Source organism: Passer domesticus, chromosome 9 (assembly GCF_036417665.1).
Source record: "Passer domesticus isolate bPasDom1 chromosome 9, bPasDom1.hap1, whole genome shotgun sequence".
NCBI classification, from domain to species: Eukaryota; Metazoa; Chordata; class Aves; order Passeriformes; family Passeridae; genus Passer; species Passer domesticus.
Window position 1 is genome coordinate 14,791,818 of NC_087482.1, and position 15,102 is coordinate 14,806,919.

At 53.1% G+C, this 15,102-nt stretch overlaps 1 long non-coding RNA gene across 2 annotated transcripts; it reads right to left on the reverse strand.

Annotated features, from left to right (window-relative positions):
* Positions 1 to 5,374: 5,374 nt before the first annotated feature.
* Positions 5,375 to 7,014, reverse strand: LOC135307206 (uncharacterized). Of its 2 annotated transcripts, XR_010367931.1 has the most exons (4): positions 6,923 to 7,014; positions 6,341 to 6,418; positions 6,137 to 6,229; positions 5,375 to 5,489 (listed from the first exon to the last, which is right to left on the reverse strand). It is a non-coding gene; the product is annotated as an uncharacterized LOC135307206 (long non-coding RNA). The 2 variants fall into 2 exon arrangements; XR_010367930.1 differs by lacking the exon at positions 6,923 to 7,014 and having other exon boundaries at positions 6,341 to 6,438.
* Positions 7,015 to 15,102: the final 8,088 nt, after the last annotated feature.

The window sequence follows — 15,102 nt, forward strand, 5'->3', positions numbered from 1 at the left end:
AATTTCCTTTTTCTGCACAGGAATGGAAGGAGCCAAATGGAGAAGGGCTGGAGTATTTTGGAGGCAGCATTGTGCATGGGAATGCAGAGGCACTCATGTCTTATTCCTCAGAAATTCCCTAGAAGAAGACCTGGATGAAGGCTGCTGTAAAAAGCCCAAATTCAAGAGTGTTTCTTTGGTAGTATTTTTGTCTGAAAGAATTGTGGCAAAAACCTGCTTTTCCCATGACTTCTGCTACACTTTCATGACCTTTGATGGCAGCACTGCTTCCATCCTCCACTGTCACCCAAACATGGCTGTGCAGTGCTGACGCATCTCCCCCGCCAGCCTGGTTTACTCCCTTTTCCACTTCCAATGCTACTTAAAGCTCTCTCAAGGAGCCCTGCTAACTCTGGAGCCAAGAGCCTTTTTCCCTTTCAGGCAGATGTAGCCCATGTGCCACCATCAGGCCTGCTGTCCTGTAGAGTAACCCACGGTCAAACTCCCATACTGTTGCTGGGAACACCAGGCTGCCGCCTATTCACCTCTAGAGCCTTCCTGGGTCTGGCTCACTGCACGTGGCGGAAGTAAATACCACATGTGCCCCAGATCCCTCAAGCAGTCATCCAGAGCCCCTGAGCTCCCTCTGCCTTGTCCTCGGACACCATCAGGCACCGCCACGGGACACACACAAATGTCTTGGTTGCTGCAGATATCAGGTAACACTGCTGGCCTTTTAGCCGAGCAGCTCTTCTGGCAAATAAATATGCATGACTTATGTGTGCCAGGCAACCTACGCTCAGAAGCTCTTGGACAGCCTTCTAGAACACCTTTGGTACACTTGTCCCTGAAGCACCACTTAAGCCCCAGGCGTTTCCAGCTGCAAGCAAAGAGGCACTGACAGATTTCCACCCCTCGGGTCTCTCTCCAAGGCTCGTAAGAGTCCTATGCAGCTGACAAGCTGCAGAAACTCGGCCCATGGCATCCTCTGGAATCAAGCACACATCACTGCCCACCGTGAAGGCCGCAGCCCATAATGAGCAGAGGGCCAGAGCAGACTAGAGGGTGTCTTGGTGACATCTCCTTCCTACGTAGGACCCAGGCAGGCTGCCCAGCTGCCTCGGCCTTGGCTCTGAGCGCCATCTCGGGCCCTCCATTCCTGCCCGAGGGGAGGCACCGATGAACACGGCCCTCCTTTTTTCCTTAAGGGGCCACACGCCCAGGCTCTCCGTTACCACGCTCCGCGCCATTGTGCTGCTCGGCGGCCCGTCACCAGCTGCGGCACCAGTGTCCCCAGAGCTCCTGTGCTGCTGCTGAAGCCGCCCGCGGCGTGTGGCCCAGCGGGGCGGCAGCGTTGCCCGCAGCCCGCGGCCTCCTTGTCCCCTGCTGCCGCCATTGCGCACGGGGCCCTGAGGGGCGGGCACGGGGCTGCGGGGCTGTGCCGGCCCCGCTTGCCGGGCCTCAGCCCCGGCTGCTGCCGCTGGCTCGCAGCGACCACTGCAGCAGGAAAACACCTCGGGGTTTACTGGAGTGCATACAAAAACTGCCCCTGGGCTTCTCCTTGTGTGTTGCTCTAGCCAATTGCCAGTCCCTTGCTTGCCCGCTGTTCTTTGCCACTCGCTCTCTATTTTGTTGTCCCTGCAAAGCTTCTTCAACAGTCTCCATCCCGCCCCAGCCCAGCGTTCGCTCTCTCCTGCTCCCTCCTGCTCATTCTGCGTCTCTTCCTCTGTCCCTGCTGCCCCTTCCCGCAGCTCCGGCCCCGTTCCCTGGCCCTCTTTTGCTCCCCTTGTCTCTCCGTTCTGCTTCCTGCCCCTGTCTCTTCGGTCTCTATTTCTCGGCTCCGCTCCCTGGGCCATGCTCGCTTCAGACTCCCAGGCGAACTGCCCCGGCAGCCGCTCTCTGCAGCCGGGACACGGCGGGGAGCTCTCCTGCGGCGGCACGACAGCGGCCAATGGGGCCCGGCACCGGCGCCTCGGCCCTGGCGCTGGAGCGGGGCCGCTCCGAGGCAGCGGCGGCAGCTGGAGCTGCGGCCCGGGAAGCGGGGCCGGCACAGCCCCACAGCCCCGGGCCCGCCCCTCCCGGCCCCAGTGGCAGAGAGCAGGGATGAGGTGGCAAACCAAGGCACTGGCCACTGGACAGAGCAACACACAAGGCGAATGCCAGGCACGCTTTTTGCCGGACCCCATTGAATCCAGAGCTCTTTTGCTGCTGCAGTGGCATGTCAGCTCCCTCAGAAGCAGCCGAGGCATTTCAGAAAGGGCACTGCAGGGCATGAGCGTCCATATGTCCCACAGCTCTCAGTTGTGCATCTGGAAGGCTGCAAGTGTGGGTGTCTATATGAGAAGAGTTTGTGAGGCTTGCTTCAAGGCTTGAGGCACAGCTCTCTTCTGAACAGAGCCTTGGGCTGCCCTCTCAGGAGGTGGCTATCTCAGAGCTGCTGCTATCTCAGAGAGGCCCATGAGAGACAGCGCAGAGGCGCAGCTGGAGCTGCTGTGGAGAGCAGAGGAGAGGAACAAGGGTGAGGAGCTCAGTGCTTCCTCTTCATCACTTCAAAGGGAAGAGCATTGTCTTGGGACAGTCTTTACCGCCCAAGCAAGAAGTAGAAGGACCCCCCCAAAAGCCCACTGTCCAGAGATGCCTTCAAGCATCTCTCGGGCAATTGCTGCCGGCAATATCCTCCCCACACACTGCAGGCAACAGTCAGCCTCAACAGCAGCTGTGCTGCGTTCCTTGGACAGCAGCTTTGCTGCACTCACACCTCCAGCTTTGGCTGCAGATGGCCCAGCTGGAGCAGGCATGGGCAAAGGCCTGCAGGACCACCGTCAGTCGGACTCGTGAGCCCAGGACAGCAGTTCCCTGGCATGCTGGTTTCTTGCAGTGCCTCGTTTTCTTCATCTGAGACAGGCACTCCGTCACTTCTTTCCACCTGGAAGGCCTTCCTACATTCCATCACTTGAGAAATCCAGCAGGAAATACCCCCATCTATATTGCCTGAGTCTTAATCTCCCTGAACTAAAAGTTAAGTCAAGTCCAAAAACAGGAATAAATGAGCCTGCATCTGCCACACTCGCTCAAGCAAAAGATCACATCAAAGTTTGTGGTAATCGGCGGAAGAAATGCGGCACTCAATAGGAGTGATCAGCAAATCTCAAAACTTTATTGGTAGGCACATACATTTATATTGGTGTTAATGAGGCCAATACATATTGCAAAAGGTGAGCTCATTATTGGTTAGTTACTTATCAGCTAACTACGCCTACCTTAGCATTCTTGTGGCTACTATGTTGCAGCTGTCCACATCTTTTCTTCATATTTCTAACTAACCATCCTCTCCCCCATCCTGATGTTGCACCAAGGGCTCAGTGCCCTTGCCAGGTTTGGACACTGTCCGCTGACTCCTATCCTCATCTCCTTCTTGCTTAACTAACGGTATTATATCAGTGTGACCTTTGTCAACTAGCTAGCTGTTCACAAAATCCTCCACAAAAGTTCTCTGTTCTATTCCAGCTCTGGGCTTTTTTCCCATACTGCGTGCGACAAGACTGTGATTTTTATTATAATTATAGTCGCTGTTATCCATCTAATTTTTAAGAAGGCTCCTGTGATTGATAGGACATTCCTTCCCCTCTCACACAGCCCGGCTCCAGCTTTCTGCTCCTTGATGCTCCTCTCTTGAAGCTCTTCGGGGAGGGACTGCCACGACCTAAGTCACCACCTCGGGTCTCTTGATGTGCTCACTGCTGGACAGCCATCCCTCGCAGAACATCTTTCCCTCTCTGCCCAGACCTTCCTGATTCAGGGCAGCATCCCAAATGAGCTCCCAGAGAAGTTTCTGCATGTCACTGCTAGCCAGCGTGTCCCCGTGCTGGTGCAGGAAAGCTTTGTGAACGGCCACTGCTGGGAAAGCAGGCTGAGGTGGCACAAGCAGCTCCTGCACTGCAGTGCAAGTTTCTCAGAGCTCCTGTCACAGCCCCAGCCCTGCTCCCAGCTCTGTGCATTCTACCCCAACAGAAACAGCCACACCAGGCAAGAACTTACTGCTTTTGGAAAAATATTTATTTATCAAGATCAAGAAAACAATAATTGTCTGCTAATACCAAGTATCACTATCACTAAATGTACCACTATCACAAAAACAATCACCCTCCTCTAATATCAAGTAACGCTATCATTGAAACAATCACTATCCCCTAATATTAACTAACGCTATCATTAAAACCATCACTATCCTCTAATATTAACTATCACTATCATTAAAACAACCACCACCCTCTAATATCAAGTGTCCCTATCACTATCACTAAAAGAATCACTACCGCTATCACTATTTATGGCTATCACTATCACTAACCATCTATCACTATCACTAATCTTCATCCTCTAACAGATAGTAGTCCTGCAGGTATTGGTAGGAGGGCCAAGAGGATGCTGTGGGCTGAGGTGACTCCAGGGAAATCCAGTGGTCCCGTGAAGAGGTGTTGTCAGCCAGAGCACAGAAGGAGCAGGTGGGCAGAGGTGACGGGTCTGCGCTCATGTTCTTGTGCAGCTGGGCGAGCTCTGCTGCAAAGAGCTCAGGAAACAGGCGGCAGCTGTCCCTGAACCCGTTGCCTTGGGCTCTCTCGCTGCTTCCCGCTCCTTCTCCTGACTCTGCTTCACCTCTAGGCTGACCACAGCTTTCCCAGGAAGAGTCCCAGTCCTGTCCTGTTGCCTCTTTGTCCTCCTGGCTCCTCCTGTAGAAACAGATTTCCAAGAAGACTCCTCACAGATAGGAATTTGGAGCACAGTTTCCTCAGAGCCCTGCTAGGAGCCGCCTGGGCGTTCCTGCATGCTGCAAAGACTTCCTTGCCAATGGCAGCAATTAATAACTCACCTGTCTCTCTTCAGCAGCTGATGCATGACTAGATAGCCAGACACTGCCCCAAGCAGAAGCAAAGCTGAGGCTGCTACTGTCCCTACTAGGATGTAGTACTTGCTCGGGTCACAGTGTCCAGCAGTCTGGGCTTTTTGCCCACCGGATGACCCTGGCAGGAGAAGAGACAATGCAAGAGTCAGCGTTTGTGCTCTGCACTAGGCATAACCCCACAGTGTGCTTCAGCTGCCCAAGGACTGGCACTGCTAGTGGATCAGAACTGACATCTGATGTTGTCTTCAGAGATGGCTTCCTCTGGCTCTGGTGTCTTAGCATCAGGGACCAAGAGGGATCCCATCAAGCTCTCATGCACAAGAGCCCAGTGTGTGCCAGGGAGCAGCACTGCCCCATCTACTCCTCCGGGCTGCAGGCCCGGGCTGCGTGCTGGGCACCTGCAATTCACCCATGGAGAGCACTGCAGGGATACAGCAGAAATGCTGCTCTTTGCCCAAGACAGCATCTAGCAAGCACTCACCTGAATATTCCTCAGGCTCAGCAAGTGTCCTGGTGTCCTCTGTTGGTTCTCTTTTTTCATGTGAGCCTGGCACACTGTCACTTTCTTCCACAGCTAAGGTCTCCGGCACAGTCTCAGAATCTGTCTCTTCAGAAAAACAAAACATTGCACACATTAACCAGAAGCCACTGCCCCTCAGCACAAGCACGGTACCATGGCCTGGGCATTCCGGCAAGCGGCGCTGACGAGGCCGCTGTCCCCCCCAAGACAGGAGGAATCGACAGCTGGATTTTCTGCAGTGCAACAAGAAGTGCAGACCCAAACCAGCCAAGACTTAACCAAATGACCCACAGAAGGAGTACCTTCAGGTTCCCCCTCACCCTTGGACTCCAGCTTCAACCCGTCCCTGAGCCTGAGCTTTGCAAGGGGCAGCCAAGGCTTGCTCTGATGTCATTGCTGCCTCCATGCTGTGCTGAGCGTGTGGCGAACCCAAATTCAGCACTGGCCTTTGCCCAACATCTGGATGCCAATGTCTGCACAGAGCAGCCCTGGCCAGGAATGCTGCAACTGCAGCAGCAGCTGGAGAAGCCCCTGGCAGTCATCTGGAAGAACAGCTGCGAGCGGAGGCTGTGCTGGACCATCTCTAGGGCTCCCTGCAGGAGCTGTGAAATGGAGTGGGCCTGCAGCAGGACTCTGACTGAGTGCTTCTGCCTGTCCAGGATACAGCACATGCCTACAGGAAGCAAAAGCTCAGCTTCCCGGCTGCCAGGGTTAACAGAGTGGGATATACTAACCAGATGGGGCTTCATGCAAGGCTGCCAGGAGCTCCTCTGGAACATCCGGCAATCCTTCAGGGAACTCTTCAGGAACCTTGTCATCCTTCATCCCTATTGTTAGATTTACAAAAGCACGTTAACCTATGACGGTATTTTTCTCGTGAATAAAACAGGGAAAAGGGGCGCTCCTTTTTGTGAAGGCAGGACAGACTGACTACTCACGCTTGAGGTACCAGCTCGGAGTCAGCACGGTATCTGCCCCTCGCTCAGGGGCTGAAAGAGCACTCTCTGTGTCCACAACTACAAGCAAACACCCACAAGAAGTTACCATCACGTGCACTGCCCTCATGGGCACACCTCAAGGCCTGGATGTGGAAGGCACTGCTAGGGCACGCTCAAGCAGGTCTGCATCCTCACAGCTGCAGGGGGGTCTGGCTGCCCTTGGGACACTGAGCTGGCAGCTCCCACATGAAGGGAAAAGCCGTGGCGTGCCCACACGATCTGTGTGCGGGTCAGCCCTGGAGCCGGGCCAGAAGGCTGGACACCCAGAGCGGAGGGACGGACAGCCACTGCTGAGTGATGGAGAACTGGTGCGGTGCTTCCGGGCCTGGCCCGACCCTCCCCACATCCTTGCTCCTTAGGAAGCTCTCTCCATGCTGCACCCTAAAGCAGCTGCAGCCCCTCACACCTCCCCTGGAGCCTCTGCCCCTCTGCCTGCCCCGTGCTGCCTTCCTGGCTCAGCCATCCCTGCTCCCGGCCCCGCTGCTGCCAGCCAGGGCTGTGTGCTGGCCCCTGCCTGCCTACCTGCTCCCTGCCCAGCTGCTGGAGCACTCTGGGCATTCTGGGCTGGCAGGGCCACGAGAAAGAGCAGCAGGAGGTAGCAGCTCAGGACCATGATCCCCCCTGCTAGCAACACTCTGCTGCTGCTGCTGCTGCTGCTGCTGCTGCTGCAGCGTTGCCCAGAGCGAGCACTGAAGAGCACAGTGGGGCTCTGGAACCTGACATCAAACAGAGCTCTGTGACCTCAGAACAAAGTGATGGCTGTGAAGGCCCCAATGTACGCCCACGTTGCCTGTGAATTCCTGCACCTCCCCTCTACTGAATTTCCTTCTTCTGCACAGGAATGGAAGGAGCCAAATGGAGAAGGGCTGGAGTATTTTGGAGGCAGCATTGTGCATGGGAATGCAGAGGCACTCATGTCTTATTCCTCAGAAATTCCCTAGAAGAAGACCTGGATGAAGGCTGCTGTAAAAAGCCCAAATTCAAGAGTGTTTCTTTGGTAGTATTTTTGTCTGAAAGAATTGTGGCAAAAACCTGCTTTTCCCGTGACTTCTGCTACACTTTCATGACCTTTGATGGCAGCACTGCTTCCATCCTCCACTGTCACCCAAACATGGCTGTGCAGTGCTGACGCATCTCCCCCGTCAGCCTGGTTTACTCCCTTTTCCACTTCCAATGCTACTTAAAGCTCTCTCAAGGAGCCCTGCTAACTCTGGAGCCAAGAGCCTTTTTCCCTTTCAGGCAGATGTAGCCCATGTGCCACCATCAGGCCTGCTGTCCTGTAGAGTAACCCACGGTCAAACTCCCACACTGCTGCTGGGAACACCGGGCTGCCGCCTATTCACCTCTAGAGCCTTCCTGGGTCTGGCTCACTGCACGTGGGGGAAGAAAATACCACATGTGCCCCAGATCCCTCAAGCAGTCATCCAGAGCCCCTGAGCTCCCTCTGCCTTGTCCTCGGACACCATCAGGCACCGCCACGGGACACACACAAATGTCTTGGTTGCTGCAGATATCAGGTAACACTGCTGGCCTTTTAGCCGAGCAGCTCTTCTGGCAAATAAATGTGCATGACTTATGTGTGCCAGGCAACCTACGCTCAGAAGCTCTTGGACAGCCTTCTAGAACACCTTTGGTACGGTTGTCCCTGAAGCACTACTTAAGCCCCAGGTGTTTCCAGCTGCAAGCAAAGAGGCACTGACAGATTTCCACCCCTCGGGTCTCTCTCCAAGGCTCGTAAGAGTCCTATGCAGCTGACAAGCTGCAGAAACTCGGCCCATGGCATCCTCTGGAATCAAGCACACATCACTGCCCACCGTGAAGGCCGCAGCCCATAATGAGCAGAGGGCCAGAGCAGGCTGGAGGGTGTCTTGGTGACATCTCCTTCCTACGTAGGACCCAGGCAGGCTGCCCAGCTGCCTCGGCCTTGGCTCTGAGCGCCATCTCGGGCCCTCCATTCCTGCCCCAGGGGAGGCACCGATGAACACGGCCCTCCTTTTTTCCTTAAGGGGCCACACGCCCAGGCTCTCCCTTACCGCGCTCCGCGCCATTGTGCTGCTCGGCGGCCCGTCACCAGCTGCGGCACCAGTGTCCCCAGAGCTCCTGTGCTGCTGCTGAAGCTGCCCGCGGCGTGTGGCCCGGCGGGGCGGCAGCGCTGCCCGCAGCCCGCGGCCTCCTCGTCCCCTGCTGCCGCCATTGCGCACGGGGCCCTGAGGGGCGGGCACGGGGCTGCGGGGCTGTGCCGGCCCCGCTTGCCGGGCCTCAGCCCCAGCTGCTGCCGCTGGCTGGCAGCGACCACTGCAGCAGGAAAACACCTCGGGGTTTACTGGAGTGCATACAAAAACTGCCCCTGGGCTTCTCCTTGTGTGTTGCTCTAGCCACTTGCCAGTCCCTTGCTTGCCCGCTGTTCTTTGCCACTCGCTCTCTATTTTGTTGTCCCTGCAAAGCTTCTTCAACAGTCTCCATCCCGCCCCAGCCCAGCGTTCGCTCTCTCCTGCTCCCTCCTGCTCATTCTGCGTCTCTTCCTCTGTCCCTGCTGCCCCTTCCCGCAGCTCCGGCCCCGTTCCCTGGCCCTCTTTTGCTCCCCTTGTCTCTCCGTTCTGCTTCCTGCCCCTGTCTCTTCGGTCTCTATTTCTCGGCTCCGCTCCCTGGGCCATGCTCGCTTCAGACTCCCAGGCGAACCGCCCCGGCAGCCGCTCTCTGCAGCCGGGACACGGCGGGGAGCTCTCCTGCGGCGGCACGACAGCGGCCAATGGGGCCCGGCACCGGCGCCTCGGCCCTCACGCCGGAGCGGGGCCGCTCCGAGGCAGCGGCGGCAGCTGGAGCTGCGGCCCGGGAAGCGGGGCCGGCACAGCCCCACAGCCCCGGGCCCGCCCCTCCCGGCCCCAGTGGCAGAGAGCAGGGATGAGGTGGCAAACCAAGGCACTGGCCACTGGACAGAGCAACACACAAGGCAAATGCCAGGCACGCTTTTTGCCGGACCCCATTGAATCCAGAGCTCTTTTGCTGCTGCAGTGGCATGTCAGCTCCCTCAGAAGCAGCCGAGGCATTTCAGAAAGGGCACTGCAGGGCATGAGCGTGCATATGTCCCACAGCTCTCAGTTGTGCATCTGGAAGGCTGCAAGTGTGGGTGTCTATATGAGAAGAGTTTGTGAGGCTTGCTTCAAGGCTTGAGGCACAGCTCTCTTCTGAACAGAGCCTTGGGCTGCCCTCTCAGGAGGTGGCTATCTCAGAGCTGCTGCTATCTCAGAGAGGCCCATGAGAGACAGCGCAGAGGCGCAGCTGGAGCTGCTGTGGAGAGCAGAGGAGAGGAACAAGGGTGAGGAGCTCAGTGCTTCCTCTTCATCACTTCAAAGGGAAGAGCATTGTCTTGGGACAGTCTTTACCGCCCGAGCAAGAAGTAGAAGGACCCCCCCAAAAGCCCACTGTCCAGAGATGCCTTCAAGCATCTCTCGGGCAATTGCTGCCGGCAATATCCTCCCCACACACTGCAGGCAACAGTCAGCCTCAACAGCAGCTGTGCTGCGTTCCTTGGACAGCAGCTTTGCTGCACTCACACCTCCAGCTTTGGCTGCAGATGGCCCAGCTGGAGCAGGCATGGGCAAAGGCCTGCAGGACCACCGTCAGTCGGACTCGTGAGCCCAGGACAGCAGTTCCCTGGCATGCTGGTTTCTTGCAGTGCCTCGCTTTCTTCATCTGAGACAGGCACTCCGTCACTTCTTTCCACCTGGAAGGCCTTCCTACATTCCATCACTTGAGAAATCCAGCAGGAAATACCCCCATCTATATTGCCTGAGTCTTAATCTCCCTGAACTAAAAGTTAAGTCAAGTCCAAAAACAGGAATAAAGGAGCCTGCAACTGCCACACTCGCTCAAGCAAAAGATCACATCAAAGTTTGTGGTATTCCTCACTCTCCCACAATCCAAGCAATTATTGAAAGAGCACATCAAACATTAAAATGCATTTTATATCAACAGAGAGGGGGAGCAGAGGTCACACCGCAGATGAGACTGAACAAAGCTTTGTATGTTTTTAATTTCCTAAACAGTTCGTTTTGCAGAACCTGATCCATCAATTTTTAGGCATTTTTCAAATAACACTCAGGCGAAACTGAAAGAAAATCCACATGTTTTAATTAGAAACCCTGAATCTGGACAAATTGAAGGTCTTTTCCAATTAATAACCTGGGGCGAAGGGTATGCTTCTGTCTCTACAGGTGCTGGAATTAGGTGGTTCCCAGCCAAAAATGTCAAACCATATCGCACCCCAGAACGTGTTGACAAGTCCAGAACCGAGGAAGCAAGTACGCAGATGTGAGCCGAGCACAGAGATCCCTGGTCACGCCTGACGTTCCTTGTTCATCGGTGGAACCTGCAAATTCTGGCTTTGTGTTAATGTTATTTATAAGTGTGTCAATTGTATGTCAAATGTTTGTTTTGTAGAGCTGACTTTTGGCAAAAGTTTGGGTTTTTGTTTTTGTTGAAAGCAAAATTTTAGAAATGGATATATATGTAAGGATTCTGCCAAAATTTAGCTCATGGATAAGATGAAGCAAATGCAAGTTGTATGTTGGTATTGGTGGGTTTTAATTCTTTTTTGTCGTGCAGATTTGCCTGTGGAACAACCAAAACCAAATGTTTGGGTGACCTTAGCCAAGGCAGCCGGCTCAGATACCATATGGTTGTCTAATTCGGAACCAGAAAAACCTTTCTCAACCTGTCTGGTTGGTGTGCCAGTAAAAGAGTTGCCTTTAGTCAAAAAACAATCCAATGGTAAGCCAGGTGAAATTGACAATGGAAACAATCCCACACTGAATTGGAACCTTTGGGCCAAAAAACTTCCGAGGTCAGCTTCTAAACCCCAAGAATTGGAAATCCTTGGTTCTTTAACAATAGATTTTTGCTTTACCTTCATAGCTAGTGCTTGGCGAAAAGGTGATCCTCCAAATTTCAATGTTACTCCCCATTACTTTGCATATAGAAATTTGAGGTTTTGGTGTAATTCTTCAGTTGGGATGTGCTTCCTGAGGCTGACCTACATCCCTGGCAATTGCCTAAGGGATATTGGTTCATTTGTGGAGACAGGGCTTGGCAAGGCATTCCAGCACACCTTGAAGGTGACCCTTGTGGCATTGGGATGCTCACTGTAATCGCACCCTCAGCTAAAGCAGTCATGAAAAGGAAACAAAGGAAAACAAGATCTGCTCATCATTACGATGAGAACTGTCAGAGTGATTTCATGCCTTGGAAAGCTGCAAGAAGGGTCTCAGCAAGTATATTTTTACCCCAATTGACTTCAGCAGTGGCTTTGAAACAATTAGATCGAGTTGGGTGTTGGCTGAGCAAGCAAACTAATGCCACATCCTCTGCCATTAGTGATATGTTGACCGATGTTGATAGTGTTGGACATGCTACCCTTCCAAACAGAGCAGCAATTGACTTTCTTTTACTGGCACATGGACATGGTTGTGAGGAATTTGAAGGACTGTGTTGTATGAACCTGTCTGATCATTCGGAATCCATTCACAAAAGCGTACAAAAACTGAAAGATTTGACAGCCCAAATCAAAGAGGATGGTGAATTCTGGTTGGATGATCTGTTCCAAGAATGGAGCTTTGCACCTTGGCTAAGGCAACTTTGCAAGATAGGTCTCTATATATTGGGTGTTTTGTTAATGCTTCATCATGGCCACACTGTGGGTCAGCAGCCTGTCTTTGAAAGGGGGAGAAGAAGGATGTTGTGCCACTGAGGCAAGAAAAGTGGTTTCCAAGGCAGTTCACAGGACACCCCAGGAGCTCGTCAGACAGCACAAGCTCCTGGGAGTGCTCAGTGTCTCTGACAAGCTCAGGAGGAGCTGGGCCCAGGGGCTGTTCAGCAAGGCCCAGGCCTCACAAGCCTTTCTCAGGCCACCGTGTGGCCGGACAAGGCCGGGGGCATTCACCACCACAACCTGAAGCACAAAGTTTTGATGTAGGATAAAAAGCCATGGCCCAGTGGAAGTGGGCTGTGTCCTCAGGCCTGTGGGAGAATCACAATGCAGATCCTGTGCACCTGATTCCATCTCTCCCACTTTTCTAAGTTCTTGGTGGCAAGGTCATTTAGGTTAGACACACAGCTCACTGTAGCTTTCTGCACAATGAATTAAAGTGAGATTACATATCCCAAATCGTGTTCTCTTACCGTTTAACTGACTGATTTAAGGAATTTCTGGAGCAGCAAACTTGCTTCCTCAAATCATTACTGTGTGTGGCACAGAGAACAGAGGAAAGATTTAATGTCAAAGGCATCACCCAGGCAATGCTCTTTTGACAAGTTCTGCCCTGAGCTTTCCTGAGGAAGATCGGAAAGGTTCAGTGTCACTAGCACAAGCTCCTGCAATGGCTGCTGGCCAGCAGAGCAGGGCTGGCAGCTGGGAAACAAGTGTTGCCACAAGCAGCAGCTCAACCAGGGCAGCAAATCCAGAGCAGGGAAGGAGTTGATCTGAAAGCCAAACCCCCTTTTAGCTCCTCCCAAGAGGGCTGGAACAGTTCCTCATCCCAGTGAGGTGCAGTGCTGGACCCCACAGCTCTGTGTGAGCACTGGACAAAAGTTTGCTCCCACTGGCTGGTGTGATGGTTTCTGCAGGAGCTCTGGGCTCCTGTTTGTGCTGGACACAAGGAGGAGACGAGGAGCCAAGTGCACTGACACACCTTTGCCTTGAGCATAGCCCGGCCTGGACCAAACACACTGCAAGGGTTCCCCTTTGGCCCATGTCTCGAAACATCAGGTGCACTGTTTGATGACTCAGGTTGGTTTGGTGCCAAGGAATTTCCCTCAGAAATACTGGGTTTGTCTCCCTCTGTGCCTTCCCCTCAGCAGCATTGCGGATGTTCCTGTGTGAAGCCATCTATCCCATGCAGTTTGAGACAACTTAAAACAATAAGTTGTGTCCTCTAAACTGTTCCAACAATCCCCTTCCAGCAACAGGAAATGAAAACTAAAGAAAAAAGGCCAGTGACTTCTAGATATCAAACTGTCAGACCTCACTGTCCCCCCTCTGGAACAAAGGCCCAAAATGCCGGAGGACAATCCCCCCAGGACACGCGTCACAAGATGGCTCCGGGTTCTCCCTCAGGAAGAACAGGAGCTGTCACGGAGCAGTTCCAGCAGGAGATGAAAGTTCGGTGGCTCGTCTGGCATCTGGGACTTTCTCCCAATGGCAGAGCTCTGTGGAGTGGTCACGGCAGGGGAATCAGCTGGGCTGGAGACCCTCGTGTCTTTTCTGCCCAGCGTGGCACAGCTCACACTCTTGGGCTGGGAGCGGGGCCGTTCCACTTCTGCCAGCACGATGTCCCTGGGCTTGGACAAGCAGTTTTCTGCTCAGAGAGCCCTGCAGACTGTTCCACATATCTTTCATAAAGCCCATAAAAACAACTACAAACACTCTGCCTATAGCAGCTTTCAGAAAGAGCTGCAGAAATCCAGGACAGCTTAAAGCGAGAGTCAGAAGGCTTTTGTCTTGTTCCTGCCTGCAGAATTCTTGATGATCTGATGCAATTTTATTCAGATGTAACAGGGGATCTGAGTTTTTCTATTAAAATATTTCATGATGAGTGCAAGCCTTGAGAGCATGAGGTATAGGAGTGATGTGTGAAACCATGAGCATATCCTCCAAAGTGGCCAGTTTAGTTGTCCATTTTACTATTCTTGTATTTATTCTATACTAATAAGCAAAATCAAGCTTTGCTTGGATGTAAAACAGGCATGGCATACACTACAGTCCCTCACAGGGTCACCAGGGCTGGCAGTGACAAAGCATGCAATCTGCTTCATTGTGAACCACTACAGAGCTACATCACAATGTGGGTTTAAGTAGCATGGTATTATTAAGACCTCCTTTTTTACATGAGATACAAAAAGGAGGTCCCACATGACCTTCATGCAAGCATGCAGTAAAGAACTGATCCTGCTATCCTAACAAAGCTTTGGCTTTGGCATTTACACTCTTCCCATTCATCTTTTGACGCAGACACTCCAGGTTTTCCCCCACCCCTGCAAGGCTGGCAGTCGCTGTTTCCCATTTACTGTTCTTCCCTAGAGCCAGTCCAGGAGCTGCTGAAACTAAAATCCCAGAGATCTGGATATTGTGAAGGAGAATGAAATGCTAATTAAGTGTTCACATTAGTAATACCCAGGTCTGCATTCCCAGTGCTCTGAAGCAGCAGCTGGAGGTCCTCGCATTGTTCCTGTTTGTGGATGTTCATGTTTCTGGTCTGCAACAGCAATGGCTTTGAGGAGGGACAAGAATGCCCCTATTCAAACAGTGGCTTTGCAAGGAGATGTGAAGTTTCACTGCCCTTTTTAGAATATTTTAGAAAGATCTAAGAGAATATTGTGGCATGGAGCAGGTCTCTAATTGTGTCTCCAGAGAAAGCCCCAAAGCACACGTTCACTCTGCTGCTGATGGCAACCCCATAAGCACACGGACTTGTTTTCCCTGCAACATGCCACCCTGCCTGGGCTTTACTAGGCCAGGACTAGACTCATAGCTAAGCAAACACATGCAGCCACGTGACATAGAGTTTTTCCATCAGAAAACCTAATTAACGCATTCACACGCAGTTTCTTCTGTAACATCACAAGCTGGCAACCATGAGGACTTTGCTGTCAAGAGCTTGCAGTATGCATTGGGCCCAGGAAGTGTTTTCCCTTAAGGCAAAGCAAAT